This window comes from Hypanus sabinus, unplaced genomic scaffold (genome assembly GCF_030144855.1).
Source record: "Hypanus sabinus isolate sHypSab1 unplaced genomic scaffold, sHypSab1.hap1 scaffold_205, whole genome shotgun sequence".
Taxonomy (NCBI): Eukaryota; Metazoa; Chordata; class Chondrichthyes; order Myliobatiformes; family Dasyatidae; genus Hypanus; species Hypanus sabinus.
Window position 1 is genome coordinate 561788 of NW_026780152.1, and position 14264 is coordinate 576051.

Sequence of the window (14264 nt, forward strand, 5' to 3'; positions counted from 1 at the left end):
AGCTATTAACTATTAATTCATAATTACGTACGTAATGTTGTACGTACAAAACGTGATCTCTGTGATTTCTGTTTAAAAATTAATCCCTCAGAAATAATCTTTTTTTTAACAACGGATGGTCTTCTGTGTTCTTCCTGGTGAGGCTTCAATTAGAAATCCTTAATTGCTTGTTTGCTAATATTTTCTCCTTTTTCTACTATTTTCTACGTTCAGGCCACTTCAATGCTAACTCAGAGGGAAAGGATGGCTAACTTAACACAGACAAATTCATCTCTCAGCAACCTAACATACATTGAAAGAGGGAGCGCTTACAAAACTGTTGAAGTAATCTTCATTGTGATTGTAACATTATCTTTGAGTCTGGTGACCATTATCGGAAACATTCTGGTTATGCTTTCTATCAAAGTAAACAGACAGTTACAAACAATTAACAACTATTTCATTTTCAGCTTAGCCTGTGCCGATTTGATTATTGGTGTGTTCTCCATGAACCTTTACACCATTTACATCGTCTATGGCTACTGGCCTATGGGCCCAGTGGTGTGTGATTTATGGCTGGCTCTAGATTATGTTGTTAGTTATGCATCTGTCATGAACCTTCTTATCATCAGCTTTGACCGATATTCCTGTGTGACAAAGCCTCTCAGCTACCCTGTGAAGAGAACCACCAAGATGGCACGGATGATGATTGCAGCTGCTTGGGTGCTGTCATTTATCCTGTGGGCTCCTGCCATTCTCTTCTGGCAGTTCATTGTAGGTGGACGGACAGTTAAAGTAGGTGAGTGTCATATACAGTTCTTCTCAAATCCAGTTGTCACTTTTGGTACTGGAATAGCAGCCTTCTATCTACCAGTTATTACCATGACGATTCTGTATGTGCACATATCCCGTGCTAGCAAGAGTCCGGTCAAGAAGGATAAGAAAGAGCCAGAGTCAAACAAAGGTACCATTTCTCTCAGGCTAGTGCGAGGCAAAAGAATGAAATCGAATAATAACAACATTTCAAGTGTACCTGATGAGATGCGGAATGTCAAAACACAGAACGGCAAGGCAGCTGGTGAAGTAATGACGGATTATTGTGGCCAAGGAGAGGAAAAGGGGGTCTCAAATGACTCGACTTTCCTCAGTGTCGTCCCTTCCATCCAGACGGAGGAAAGAACGATTGATGAGAGCTCAAACATCTCCAGTGAGCAAAGGCATTTGAGCAATGGCAGCTCCAAGCTCTCCAGCATAAAGGTTGTCACGAAATCCCAAAAGAGTGACTACTGTGCTACCACAATTGAAATGGTGTCAGAAAACAGCAGCAAGAATGGTAAAGACAGAGAGCTCGCGCAGCCCACAAGATGGCAAAGACCCCTGCTGAGAAAAAGAAGGGAGCTGCAACCCGGGAGAATAAGGTGACCAGGACCGTCTTGACCGTCTTGCAGGCATTTATCATCACCTGTACCCCATACAATGTCATGGTACTCATTAACACGTTATGTTCAGTCTGTGTCCCTAACACAGTATGGTCTATTGGATACTGGCTCTGTTACATCAACAGTACTCTGAACCCAGCCTCCTATGCACTATGCAATGCTACCTTCAAGAAAACCTTGAAACATCTTCTCTTCTGTCAATATAAAAACATTGGTGCAATAAGATAAATTCAACAAAAAGATCGTCTCCATGAACATTTTATACATGTTACAGATGAATCTCATAATGTTTATCATAAATGTATGAAAGTAAAATGTTCAACTCGCCAGTAATGGCTGAAATAGATATTATCTTTGATATGGTGAAAGCATACTTCAGTTATGGACAATGAATTTCTAATCTTTGTTTATATGAAAAGTGTGCTGATTATTATAATGTTTCTGTTTGAAATCGGAAATGAATCTGCCCAAATTTCAAATATAGTGCATTTCAGTTAATCGGGGGATACTGGGAATTGGACATTCTGGCCTGATTAAGTGATTGCCCCAATGAGCCGATGTTTCCTGGAAATATTTAACAGGGTATAAAAAAATGACAAGCTACCATTTAATTAAGTAACAAACTATGTATTTAAAGGAAGTACAGAATTAATTAGAACACAACCAAAATCACTACAGTACATAAAACTGTATTATTTTCTAATTATTATGCTTTAATTTAATAAGCGTACACTGACATGTTCTTTTGATTGACTGTATATAAACAAAATCATCAGAGACACCAAGTGCGGAGAGTGGACAGCTTTCAAACAGTGCTGGCGATGATTGGAACCTCCAAATCCTCATTTCAATTGGAACATTCAAGATGATTGCTGATACCTTTAAATTAATCATAGTACCTAACTAGATGAAGTATTGAAATTGTTTCATTTCACCCCAACCGTTTCTGGCATCCGCAAGCCTGCATGCTTGAAACCGCAATGAGTAAAACAGTTCCAGTTTGTCTTACTGTTTATCACTTGCCTGCGATCAATGACAAAAATCACTTCTTTTTGAAAACGAGCACACAAGTGATGGCATTTACAACGGTTGTTTTAATTAAAGCGTAGTGTATAATGGTTACATAGCATGCATGTGACTCACACTAGTTAGAACCTGTTTGGCAACAGATTCCTTTCACAATTAAGTGGCGTAGTTTTCCAAATAAATTCCATTTTTTTTTTCATTTTTTTTTTATTAAGTATTGTCCGAAATAAGCGGCTGCCCCAATTAACCAATGGCAATTAACCATTTGCCTGAATTATAAACTTCAGCATAGGCACATTTAAGGGGTAATGTTCATTTTTATAATATTACTCAGTATCAAAAATTGTTTTTTGTCCGTCTAATAATTTTGTGTTTCTAATGGATTCATACTTCATTACCTTTTAGTTTGTAGTTCTAATCGGTTGCTTCGAAACTTAAACACTTGTATAAGGGGGGCGTTGGTGGCGGACCCAAATGCAAGGCACAGCCACTGAGGGACTAGGAACAGGGCTAGGTGTGTCAAGGAAGCAAGGAAAGTCAGGAATAAATGACACTTGATATTGACACAGGGCTTAGACGTGACTAGGATTCGGAGCCTAGGACTTGGACTAGGGACAAGGAACCCGGACGTGGAACTATGAACTTGTAGCCTTGGTTAGGACTCCCAGCCGGAGACTCGACAGGGAAACGAAACCTGGGTCTTGTCTCGGGCTTGGACCCCGGATCTAGGCGAGGACAAGACGCGGCCTCAGGTCGTGGCGTGGTTAACGGACTGGACATGAGACTCCAGGACAGGACGGGGGAACTCCAGCACCGGGCTGGGGGAGGTAGCCCTGGGCTGCGCGAGGTATAAGGACAGGACGAGGCACATGGACAGGACAAGGGACGAGGGACCTCTACCACCGATCTGGGCGAAGTACCCCTCGGCTGGGCGAGGCAAACTACGGGATGAGGCTCATGGACAGGTCGAGAACATGCAGCGGCCACATTGCGAGCACCGGACGCAGTATGTCACACCAGTCGACTCACAGATGAAGTGTCGCCTCACCTGGAAGGACGTCTGGGGCCCTGAATGATGGCGATGGAGGAGGTGTAAGGGCACGTGTAGCACTTGTTCTGCTTAAAAGGATAAGTGCCTGGAGGGAGATCGGTGGGAAGGGACGGGTGGCATGAATGGACAAGGGAGTCGCGTAGGGAGGGATCTCTGCAGAAAACAGAAACTGGGTGGGGGGGGGGGGGGTGGAGATGTGCTTGATGGTGGGATGCTTCCAGTGTGGCCTTTTATACATTAGTGAGAAATGACGCAGACTGGGAGACCGTTTCACTGAACACCAACGCTCTGTCCGCCAAAGGAAGTAAGATCTCGCAGTGGCCATACATTTATTTCCACTTCCCATTCCCATTCTGATATGTCTATCCACGCCATCCTCTACTGTCAAGATGAGGCCACACTCAGGTTGGAGGAACAACACCTTATTTTCCATCAGGGTAGTCTCCAACTTGATGTCATGAAGATTGACTTCTCTTACATCGTTAATGCCCCTCATTCCCTTTTTACCCCATCCCTTATTCATTCATTCATTCGTTAATCTATCTATCTACTTAATTATCTATCTATCCATCTATCTATCTATTCATTTATTTGTTTGTTTATTCATTTGTTCCCCCCTTTTACTTTCTCTCCTTTCTTTCTCGTTGTCCCTCAAACAATATTCCCTGCCTGCTCTCCATCTTCCTCGGGAGCTCCACTCCCCCTTTCTTTCTTCCCAGCCTCCCGTCCCACGAGCCTCTCCCTTCTAGAGCCTGGTATCCCTTTTGCCAATCAACTTTCCAGCTCTGAGCTTTATCACCTCCCCATCCTTTCTTCTCCTATCATGTCGGAACTCTCCTCCCACTCCCTCTTTCAAATCTCTCACTATCCCCTCTTTCAGTTAGCCCTGACGAAGGATCTCGTCCCGAAACGCCGACTATGCCTCTCCGTATTGATGCTGCCTAGTCAGCTGCGTTCCACCGGCATTTTTTATGTGTTACTTCAATTTCCAACATCTGCAGATTTCCACGTGTTTGCGTCAGATATCCTTTGTGCACCACTGTCGCATTAACCATCGTGCCATTGTTCACTGTCTGTCAACCAGGTTCATAACTAGCGTCCATACACTCAGTAGTCCAGTTGAACATATATTAAGTCTTGAATCTATTGTTCAAAGGTTGCACGCAATTCAACAATGATAGACAAAGTATTCAGTTAGTCTTGTCGAAAGCAGAATAATTCATTCCCTCACATTCTATCCGGGATATTAGACAGGGAGCAGTAGTTAGAATGGCTGTGACATTGCATCACATGTCCTCACAGAGTGGTGCTGCTTCATGTTAGTGGGAATAACCTATTGGGTCAATGGTTAATCCTCGGCTGAGTGCCGAACCCTTCTCGAATTCTACTTCTCACTTAATCCACACTGTCTCCTGTTTTACCAAATGCATAACTATTTTACCAATTGTTAAACAGAAAAATGCATCTTTTGCATTCGCCCGTGTCCCTCAAAACTTTGCTACTGTTGTGGGGACCATTTCAGCTGGCCACGAATCGCACTCTAGCAAAGTGGTGATGGAAAGGAATTTAAATGACGGCACCGATTCACTTAGTCTGTAATGAAATCGAGTACATTATTTAGAGATGGGCTCAGCGGTGTACCTTTGCATGTGGAGTGTCTCTGGACATGCAGCCTGTACCTTCTGCTGGGGATGTACGAATAATTCAGTAGATCACAGAAAGGTTCGAGAAAAGAGGAGTTATGTAAGGACTTTCGCGGATAAGAAGGTTAAAAAAGTGAAATTCTTGATTCCTGAAACCATGTGAGCAATGTCAAAGAGCATGGAGGAATCTACATTACTCTTGCAAAGAGATTAGAGCCATCCACCGCTTCACAGAAGTGCTGAATAACTTCATTTTGGGTTGAAGACCCAGTGCCTTGCAGATGATATCTCGAATCCTGATACAGCAGAGGCAAACTCCAACCAAGTGTACGTGTGTTGATGTGGGCGCTCCCATTTGCACTGTCTAAACTCAGGATATGGCCAGTATGGTGGGGAGAATAATGTTCAAAAGTAATGACAGGATGTTGTAACAATACATCAATCTTATCTCGTTCACATGGCTAGGGGTAGCTGGACTGTCATGTGGAGGGAGCAGCAGTGGCATTGTCAGTAAAGACTGCATTCGTTATCCCACCATTGTCATTCTGCCAGTTGTCCTGTATGGGAAAGGATATCCAAGCGTCACATGATAATCAGGAGCCCTTCTCATCAGAAACGATGCCAATCTTGAAAGGAGAGTACAGCTCAGAGACAGCCTTAGAGACTCACAATTGCACACCAAAGCCATTTGCAGTCTCCTTCACTAAAGTTCCTCACATTCAGCACAGCTGAATGGAAGGTTCAGAGGTCGAAATTAATGTCAGAGAAATGTATACAATATACATCCTGAACTGCTTTATGTTAGCAAAAATCCACCAAAACAAAGAAGTGCCCCAAAGAATGAATGAAAGTTAAACATCAAAACCATGAAGTCCCCCTGCCGTGCATAAGCAGTTGCAAGCAATAATCCCCCCTCTCCCACCGACAAAAGAAGCAAGCATCGGCATCGGCACCAAGCAGTCAAGTGTGAGCAAAGCCATAGCAAACTGACTTGCAGTTACCCCAAAGACCTGGACTTTCACCCAGTCTTTGACATACCACAGGTTCTCTCTCTCCCTAATAAGGAAGAGGGAGGTGTCTCCATCAGCAGACAAATGCATTTCCTTCCTCACACTCTATTCAGTCTCCACTTAAGTGCGTCTGTATTATTTATTTAAGACACCTTCTGTCATGGCAATTTTGATTTCTACCTTCTTACCTATCTTTGGATAAGTAAGTTATATAGTTATGGTGACTAACTTGTGTTGTTGGCCTCTGTCTGCTCCTGCTGACCAATGGAGTTATTCTGTCGTTATCCACTTAGGTAAAGACACTAAGGGTGAAAAAGTGTTCTTATTCCACTTGCCAAGATTGGATTGATAAAACCGGTTTGGAATATTTATTTTGTGTTGGCTTGTATTTCATTTTGCAGCTAAATACGTTTTTGCAGAATAGTGAATTAGGATGTGTTTTACTGCTGCAGTTGGATGAATTGGTCCTGAAATGCATGAGCATTCAACCTCGCCAAGCATGCTGTTTCTGTTTCTCTTTCTTCTTCTTCCCTTTCTGATTCTGAACCCCTACCCCATACCCCCAACTTCTGCTTAGCGTCTCGCTGCTTGATATGGAGCTGGTTAACAAAAGCAGAACCCCTGTAGAGGGAAGCTTGTGAGGCACACTGCAGAATTCCAGCCATAGAATCATCAACAAGTACAGCACAGAAACAGACACTTCAGCCCATCTAGGGAGAGGTGCGAACAATTTGAACTGCCTAATCCCATCGTCATGCACCAGGACCATAGCACTGCATACCTCGACCATCCATGTACCCTTCTCAAACTTCTCATTAATGTTCAAACTGTGCTTTCATGTACTTCTTGTGCTGGCCGCTCGTTCCCCTCTCACTGAACCCACTAAGTGAAAACATTTCTCCTCATGTTCCCCTTAAACCTTCCCCCTTTTCTTCTGCCGTGTTTTGCAGAGCTCCTGCTGGGTGGTGTGGGCACTCGAATCTATGTTGTAGATCAGCAGTTGTTTGTTCTTTTAGAATTTTGTCTGGTAGCCACGTGGCATTTCTGTGTGCAGGAATTCCTGTGTTGCAGAACATCTTGTAGTCATTAGCCCTTGAACTCCCATAACTGCTTTTTGGTTAGTTGTGGTGGGTCAGCTGCAGACTGCAGCAGACCATTATAGAATACAGCCATCTCGACAGCTCCAGGCACCATCATTTATTTGTGTCAATTCACTGATTGGCCGTGCACTGTCTGGTCACCAAGAGGGTGTTTATTCCTTTTGGTTAAGTTACAACTAGATCAGGGGTTCCCAGCCTTTCATATGCCATAGACGGATCCTATTAAGCAAGGGGTTTGTGGATGCCAGATTGGCATCTAGAGTTTTAATGTGGCATCTGCAGAGTTGTGGTCTGATCACCCTGCACAGCGAAGAAGCTTGCACAAAGCTATTCACAGATTCCATTCTTGCTTCTCTGGCATTGATGGCTCTCACTTAGGAAGGTGACAGCCAGTGCATGGCCTCTTCTGGTTTGAGCTTCTAATTATGGCTGGAGAAGGTGACAGTTTTGAGCGGCAGGTTGATTGACTGGAAGAATGTTCTCTTACTGAGTTTCAGAGAATTGCTCCTGGATAGTTTGTGTATGAAAGCCCTTCTTCCGAGAAACTTCCCTCACTGTCTCCCGCAGCTTCCTCTCTCATCAAGTAATTCTCTCTATGTTCTCTGCTCATTCTGCATACAAAAAAAAATACCTGCTAATCCACGCTCCACCCCCTACTATATCTGGGACAAACTGGTGTCTAAAGAAACCTTGAATTCAAGCCAAAAGCTTAATGGCTTAACACAACATTCCCTGTACACTTCCCAGGTGTAAACATTAGAAACAACCATACCATTGTGGATTTCCAGTTCACGAATCAGAAGTAAATCAAATCTCTCAGCGTAGTCTCAACTAAGCAAGGTTTTTCAGAAAATGTATGAGAATTTCAAGATAGCCTGCTGTGCTAGAACGTTTAGTGTTATCAATGCAAGTGTCTTGGGATAAATAGGAATGCATCACCGCACTGTATAAACACTTATCACAATGACGAAAAGAATGAACCTTTGTATCGGTACAGCTGTCAAAAGGAATGATAGATTTTAGTGCCATTGCACATCAGGATATTTTGAAATAGCTGTCCAGTTTTGAAAAGGAAAGTCGGTCCTGAGGAGTCTCGAAGCTGTTGCTTAATTTCTGCTTGCTGTGAATAGGATGTCCCAGGGGCTTGTTTGTTTCTTGAATTCCGAGACTTGGGCGAGTGCACCGAGATTGGTGTGCCTGTGTTGTGTCTTTTATTTATGCAAAATCCAGTTCCTCCCTGTTATGACGGGGATTTAGAGCCGTTCCTCTTTCATGATGAAGAATGAGGTGAGGGCCTGGAGAAAGGGGGCAAGCAACTCAAAGAGGGAGAGGAAGGAATGAACACTAAAAGGCTTTGATAACTGGAAGGAATATTCAGAAGCAATTCATCCACCTGAACATTAATAGGAAACAATGTATCAGTTATCTGTGTATCAAGAATGATGTTCTCTCTGAAGCCTGCCACCTGTTCCAAACATAGATAAAATAGTTATTGTTTTCAATTGGCAGTGAAGGGACTGTACCTTTGTCATGCTGCAACTAATATGGAATGTTAATTCCTACATATATTTGAGTTCCATTTACTAAACCTCAGGAAGAGATGCTACATTCAACATAACATATTACAGTTGTATTATTTTAATAAATGGATTCAGAAAAATAATCTACCTTAAAGACTACACAGTTAATTTATCTTCATCAATAAATATTGAGAGGAAAACTGTTTTGTGTCCAGTAACTTGACTGTATCCTTACTCAGTATCCTGCGTTAAGATTTACAGCTCAGACTTATGGTCGAATAAGTAAGAATACCGCAGTAATTTGCTGATCAGGTCTTGTTTTAGAATATCAAAAACAAAATACCTTTTGAACTGTTATGCTTTTTAGAAATTCTCTAGCTTGATTACAGCTGATTTTGAACGCTGGAAGCTATGCTGAATTATAGGTTATAAACTTCCCAATACAAATTATCAGCACACCCATAATATATGTATTTATTTATTCTTCAATGATTACTGCCTTGCTCTTAGACAAGGTCATTTGCAGAGTGCTTATTTCATTCAAATATGTGTCAAAGTGGAAATGCTTTTCCTTTGGGTCAGTGCCAGTGAATAATTAACAATATCGTACTATTAAATTTTTATGGGACAAAAGAACTAAAGTAAGGTGCCTGTTGCATCTTACTTTCCACATCATTGCCTTCCTTTAGTTTCTCTTCATTGTGATTGAATGAAATGAACGTAAAACTTACATGTATCGCCCTCATCTTTTTGGTAACATTATCATGCTCTCTGATGTCTCTCTGATTTCTATTAACGTCATTTGACATATGTGTTCGTTAATACCCTCAATATGCATGCAGAGAAAGTCTATTGACTCCTCATTTCATTGAAGTATCATTGTTTGAAATGACAGCCTTACATTGTGAATCCGTGAATGAGACAAAGTCTTCAGGATGGATTTTGGGCACTGTAGTATGCAAATTACACTATGTTCTGGTTCAGAGATGCAGATTCAATACAGCGATGCAACCGTTGACTAGTGATCGTGTTTGGCTTAGTGATAGATTTATCAGTCAACCTGCTTCGTCAGCATGGTGGTGTATATAATTGAACCCTAATTCAACGAGGAGGAATGGATCTGATGGCAAACGGAAAAGCTAACATCAATCCAGGAACTAGTAACCAACTAAAGGAAATGGGTGAGTTCCAAATCTGCACTGACATGTTGAGGTGGATAGATTATACTGTATTTTCCATTGACGATTTTTCAGTTACATATTCTAATTAATTATTAGGCACTTGGTCTTTTATTACTTTGTAAAAAAAATCTTCTCTTACCGTTTGCAAAGCGAAGGTAGGTCGTTAATAACATTGATTATTTGAATTGCAGCACAATTCTGCTTTTCAGTCAATTATCCAATTAGATGCACAGAGAACATAATTTGGTTATATTTTACTTGATCTCATCCGTCCACTCCAGGAACTGGTTTCGCATGCCGGGGTAGACAACTCCCTATCTTACAGGGGCTGATGTTTCCTGGGTACGCTCAACTGGTTTAGCGCGCCTGTCGACGCGATGTACGAGGGTGTTGCCACTGTCGCATGCGCACTGTCACCTGGAGCCACGGGTGAGTTCTGGATGGCAGGAGGGGACTAAAGAAGTCGGAGCTGCCACTGTGTGGAGCACGAAAAGCCCGCCACCAGAAGTGACTGACCAATTAATGTTTATAATATTTTTAAATAAATGGTCCTGGAGTTTTTTGCACGATTTTCATAATCATTGCTGGTATCTGTTTTCTGGTTGTGATTCTGTATATTCCATAGGAATAGTGCCCGTGCCTCTTTTAAAGAAAGAGATTTTCAGTTTATTGCCAATGTGCGGATATGAATCGATATTAGATGGATAAATAGATATTTAGAAAGATAGATTGAGAAGGATAACATCTAGGAGACTGATAATTGATTCCCTTCCTCACTGTGAGGAGACAACCGGGTTATTTCACTGCTTCGAAGGGATCCACTGCTGCAGTGAACAGAACTGTCAGAGCTCTACAGGCACATCACTGACCAACCCGGTCACTGCTTGTCCAGTTCCCTCAATATTGCAATGTTATTATCACAGGTCATTCGGGCCCACCATCTCTCACAGAACATATCACTGCTTATTCAGAACCATCTCTTAGTATACTGGTAATTTCATTTCTCGCAGTCTCATGATGGACACAGCGAAAAGAAGATGTCTGACCATAAGGACATAACAAATCATAACATCGTTCTTTGCAAAAGTACACCACCGCACAATCACAAAGTTTGGGCCGATGCCCTGTCATCACTGTCCACACGGTCACTGAGTATCAGAGCAGACAGGCTATGTCTTCATTTGCCAAAGCCGGCTCCCTTGCAACAAATAAAATGCTGCTGACGCAGCAAATTACAAACTGGAGAATCAATACCTCAAACGTGCAATCAATAATGTAATTTATAGTACACTGCACAGCAGCAGACGGCAATGTTATGCCTTCCATGCAACTTATCGTTATGGACTTGTTTTACAGGTTGTACAGTTCAGAGGAGAGGGAAGATCTATCCATGTACCGACGAGTATCAGAGCATCAGTGGAACGTAAAGTCATTGAACCTCGGCTTTTGTTAATATTGTTGTACTGATATCAGGAGTGACCCGGTTGCTCAGGAGAGATATTCACTCTTTATTGACTCTATCATCACATTGGGCCGTGTTTATGTATCGAGACTACGGCACATCTTTATGTTCGTTTGTATAAATGAAATTCGGCGTCCTTTATTTGCAAGTCTTGTAACACACTTTTACCTAGTCGGTCCGCATAAAAATAAATCTGGATATTGTTCAGTGGGTTCGAGGATAAAGACCTCATTGACGAAAACAGGCACAGCTTGTGTTCAGTAGGGTCAGATAACCTGAACCCCCAAGAATGCATAGTCTTTATCACTAACACCTTTACACAACCAAAATGTTTTTCACTGATGTCTCATACCAAGAATAGAATAGTAAATATAATTGTTAAAATACCCTCTATACATGTAAATATACGGTAGGTTTTATTAAACCTTTGGGAAAAATGTTTTGTATGCTGCGAATAAGTGTGTATATTTTTGTTGTTTCTAGCAAATGGTGTCGAACAGAAAGAGAAAATTATTGCACATCACTGGTCCGATTAATCACAGTCCAGATGAGATGAGGTTAACCCCTTATAGTTCGGCACTTGCTGAATTACGAAATACGCTCAGTTATAGGTTTGTGTAAAATCACATGAGACAGTTTTTTTTTCCGAACACATTTTGTCATAATTTGTAAATATTGCTTGACTGAGAGAAAACACTCCAAGGAAACTAATAAAGAGGACAGGTCTCCGCAGATGAGCAGTAAAGTGAAGTACAACCAAATGAATAGGCACAAACTGAAGAAGGTGACAGGTGAAACCAGAAGGAGGAGGAAATACCCTTCTTGTTCAGCTCTCTTTAAATTCTCAAATTCCGGACACAGATTGTCATCTATAAGACTGGACGGAATTCGGTATTATTTACACTGAAGTACTCTGACGTTAATTTCTATGACCTATCCATTCAAATTTAAATCTGGACGCTTGTGCGGATCAGTAGAAACTAGTAGTGCGGCTCCCCGTGCTGTTCAGAACTTATCGGTTGATTTTGTGAGTCAATCCATTTCATGTCTTCCAAAACTAATCTCTTCAACCGACACAAGTTCCACGTCACTCCATCGTCCACACTTTCATAGCGCCACTATCACATCTGTATCCAACACCACCCCTGTTCTGACACCAACCACTATCAGTAGGAAAGGAATCTGCACCGCACCTCCCCTTGAAAAATTATGTCAGGTTTAACATTACTGCTTTATATGCGTTGTTTTATATTTATATTATTCATAGTCGCGCACACGCATACAAGTACTCACGCAGAAACACAAGGCAATGCGCACACAGAGATAGACACACAAGCGTACACACAGCACATACACAAATAATCAATCACACACGCAGATACACGCACACTCACAAACATAGAGAGAGAGAGAGAGAGAGAGAGAGAGAGAGAGAGAGATACAAACTCACAAGCACAGAAATGCACCAGCACACACGTACACATACTCAGACATGCGCGCACACATAGATACATCTACACAACCCCAACCCCAAACACACACAGTTAGTCACACACACTCACAAACTAACAGACGCTGATATTTAGAGACTCACACACAAAGACAAACACACGTACACAAACGAAAGACAAGTACACACACAAATAAACACACGGGCGCGCACACAGTCACACACCCCACACACACGCACAAACTCATACACACACTCACACAAAGATAGTCACACACTCACAGAGAGAGATACAGTCACACACACATACACACTGTCTCACACACACCCACACAAAGAGACCCACAAACACACGCACACACATACGCACACAGACTCACAAACAGAGAGATACATAGGCAGACACATACACATACACATAAACTCCACTCACGTGCGCACACAACGAAACACGCACCCTCACCCACTCCTCCACACAGATAGTCAGGCTCACTCACAAACTAACAGACATACACACACATACAAGCACACACATAAACACCAAGCATGCAGACACACATTCGTACACACACACACAGAGATTCTCACTCAGGCACACACTGATGGACACGTACTCACACACAGTCACATACACACACAAGCACACATATACACACAAATAAACAGAAGTCATGCCCACACACACATAGTCACACAAACACACATGCACAGAGATAAACACACACAGAAAACGACATATACACACACACACACACGCATAAACACAAAGACGCAAACAAATATACCCACACCCACACACACAAACACACACGCACACGCACACACTCTCACACACATACGGACACACACACACACACACAGTCAAACACACACCCACACACACATCGGTACTTTGTTATTAAAGTATTTATTCATCAGCACAAAGGATATTTTCTTGCGTCCCGGTAGAATTCCCCAAACATAGCCCCCATTGAAATCGATAACAGTCGGTGATACAATAAGAATTTCCTAAGCTACAATCATACAACTTGCTTCAATATATTTGTGTCCGACAAATTGTTCATTTGAAGCACACATTCACAGTGGAAGCACGTTTAATTGATAAAACTCATCACGTCACATTTGCGAAGTCAAACTAACACCCACAAAGTTCTAAAAAAAGTCACTAAATTAAGCACAATCTGTCACCGCAGGGACTGCACTTGGCTAAAATAATCGGTTTGTAAATAATTTTAAAATCTTGTTTTTAAGTCTTGTAATCAGACCCTGTGGATTCACCAAATGTTATTAAAAACTCCAGGCATGTGCTACCACATTTCCTTCCGAGAGATCACCCGTAGCATAGGAGCACAAATTACTGGACAGAGAATATATCAGCAATGTTCGATAGGTACGAGAGTGTG

At 42.0% G+C, this 14264-nt stretch overlaps 1 pseudogene; it reads left to right on the forward strand.

The window, feature by feature from the left end:
• The first annotated feature begins 243 nt into the window (after positions 1–243).
• Positions 244–1646, forward strand: LOC132387627 (muscarinic acetylcholine receptor M2-like; annotated as a pseudogene).
• Positions 1647–14264: the final 12618 nt, after the last annotated feature.